This window comes from Mandrillus leucophaeus, unplaced genomic scaffold (genome assembly GCF_000951045.1).
Source record: "Mandrillus leucophaeus isolate KB7577 unplaced genomic scaffold, Mleu.le_1.0 Scaffold165, whole genome shotgun sequence".
Lineage (NCBI taxonomy): Eukaryota > Metazoa > Chordata > Mammalia > Primates > Cercopithecidae > Mandrillus > Mandrillus leucophaeus.
The window spans coordinates 2,707,298-2,710,456 of record NW_012101643.1 but is presented as its reverse complement, the minus strand read 5'-3'; positions in this window follow the sequence as shown (position 1 = coordinate 2,710,456).

Genomic DNA, 3,159 nt, shown 5'->3' with positions numbered 1-3,159 from the left:
CCTTAGGGTCAAACAACAAAGAGGCAACTTCATCTCTAGACAAGAGGCTGGCATCACTTTGAGGGAGGGCGAGTCGTTGGAGCTGCTGGGCTAAGGACGTCATCTTTCACGCCAGCGGAGTTTTAATGACACAGGCTAAAAAAACATAACCACTTTGAGAAGTTTCTACGAAACTATAAGGCGCCTCATAAACAAACAATTTTCCTCTGCGCTCAGAGCCGTCATGGACACACAACACGGCTGTCCTGAGATTTCTGGACCCCGGAGAGGCAAAGACGATGGCAACAGCGCTAACAATTAATTACAGTACCGGCGACCGCGCCAAGGTTTTCCTTCAAACCTGATTCCGCAGATATCCGGAAAACTCTTACCCTCCCTCAGTATGCCGCCCCCATCCGCAGCCACATCAAGCGGCTCTGTGCTCCTCCTTACCCGGAACTGGGAATTTGGGTATATCTTGGAATGCAACAACTCTTCACAGCAGCTCCCACATGGTACCAATGAACCCTACCCTCACCCGGAAACCTAAAACACGCTGTAAAGCAGCTTCCGGCTGCAGGCACTACGGCAAGTGAAGAGGTTCAAGCTTGCCGGGAATGGGACGAGACAGCTCCGCCTCCCGAGACGAAAGCCCGCCCCCTCAGCCCGCCCCTCAGCCCGCCCCTCAGCCCGCCCCTCAGCCCGCCCCTCAGCCCGCCCCTCAGCCCGCCTCTCAGTCCGTCGGACTCAGGCTCAAGTCTGAGCGTCGCCCGCGTAGCTCCAGTCTATCCGTCTGCGCTGCGGCTCATGTCTGAAGCTTTCGGTCTCTGGATGGGCCTTCTGTGGGCTTTAAGGATCCGTAGCCGGAATCATTCATTCAGTATATAGTGATCTAGCCTTTACTAGATGCCAGCGGCACCGCGTAGTGCTAAAAGCCACGGGTTGTGAAGTCACGTGGTTTGGGTTCAAATCCTGGCGCTGGCGCCTGTCGACAGGGTGAACGCCACTAAATTATTTCATCTCTCTGAGCTTGTTCCTCACTCTACAAAGTGGGAAGAGGCCGAGTTTGTCGTGAGATGAGCTTCTGCTGCTAGTGCAAACCGATCTATGAATGCTGGGCTCCACCGCCCCAGAGCTTGGGGCAGATCTTGTTACTCTTTGTTTCCGTTCCCGAGGGGTACGTGGCATATATTTTTTTCTTTCAAAACGAATCCTAGCCGGACGCGGTGGCTCACGCCTGTAATCCCAGCACTTTGGGAAGCTGAGGCGGGCTGATCACCTGAGGTCAGGAGTTCGAGACCAGCCACCAGCCTGGCCAACATAGAGAAACCCCGTCTCTACTAAAAATGAAAGAATTAGCCGGACGTGGTGGCGGGCGCCTGTAATCCCAGCTATTAGGAAGGCTGAGGCAGAAGAATCGCTGGAACCCGGGTGTCGGAGGTTGCAGTGAGCCAAGATTGCACCACTGCACTCCACAGAGCCAGACTGTCTCAATAAATAAATCAATAAATCAATAAGTCGAATCCTGTTGAGGTACAATTTACAAACAATAGTTGTACCCACTTCAGTGGAAGAATTTGATGACTTTTAGCAAATGCATGTATTGGTATAATGTACCTCCCCAGTCCAAATCACAAAGTTTTCATCGCCTCTAAAAGTTGTCTCTTGACTGCGAAGATTCCTGCAACCACTGGTCTTCTTGGCGTTACTACAAATTAGTGTTGCGGAAGAGACAGTATCCTTATGTGTGAATATACCTAATCTGTTTCCAAAACACTGTGCTACGCGCTAGAACTAGGATGAACTGACGTCTTCCAGATGGAGTGAGATCGGATGCTCTATCTTTTCTGGATGCGTTAACTTCTCTGAAGAGCTCTCCGGGGCCAGGGGGTAAAGCCTTTCTGTAACTGTCTTCCCTGGAGAATGTCGGAAACACAGCTACAAATCTGGAGGCCCTGGTTTTCTATACTTCATGCAGATTCTCTTCCATTTACAGTGTTGTTGGTTTGCTTTAAAAGCATTTAAAACAACTAAATATTTTCTTCAGTAATTAGTATTTCTACTGATCGTTAATAATCTTCTTTCCATGTGGTGTTAAGTGCCTTACAGAGAACAACATGAAAATTCTGGTAGTACCTATTTCATTCTTACAAACAGATCTCTCAAAGGAATTTTTTTTTTCTTTCTAACGTGTCACAAGAATTTTACCTTTACAGAAGCAATCAGCTTTCGGTACTTTATAAGAAATGAACACCAGGTTTTATCGATAAGATAATTTGCTTTTCTTGCTTAAAAAATACCCTATATATTTTGTAAAAGCTTTATCAAAGTGAAACTTTAAAAAGTGCTACAAAGAGTTGACTCAGTCCTTTCTATGTCAGCTGTGATGGCATATAGTGCCATGCCGAATTTTACTTTGGAAAGTAAAAAGGAAAACAAGTTAGATGTTCACAAATGTAATTTTTTAAAAAAAGCTTTGGTTTTAAAAAATGTAATGATCTTGAATTATATATTTTTTTCCATTTTAAAAGAATTATTTGGATTTGTTCTGATTATTACATCCTCGAACTTTCTAATTATGTGCCTGTCTCACAGATTATTCAATTGAGGACGAGAACAAACTTAATTTCTCTTGTTTTTGAATTTAAAATACCAGTTATAGATCATAGGTAGCTCTGCAATTCTCCTACCCAATAATCCTTTTCATGGCTTTTGCTATTTACAATTATTAAATCCATAATTTTAGCCATGATTGACATGCATTTCTTGATAGAAGGAAAAGCATTGTTTTCAGAGACACTTGAACCATACATTCTTTTGTTCTGACTGGCGGCGGAGTTCTCACAGTAGAGTGGTCAATTCTATTGCTCATTTCAATCACTGTTCATGGCACGGACTCTACCTTAAAAAAAGCAAATTTGTAAGAATGATTTGAATGAGTTTTTTAAAAGGATATTCTCCCTCTCCTACCCTATCACCCCTTTTAATCCAGAGTAGAGATACCTTGATTCATTCCATGTGTACTTACGACAGGCTGAGGGTATAGGGGTGAACAAGAGACTGAGGTCTTTCGGTGAAACCCCGTCTCTACTAGAAATAACAAAAAATTAGCCGGGTATGGTTGCCGGGCCTGTAGTCCCAGCTACTCGGGAGGCTGAGGCAGGAGAATGGCGTGAACCC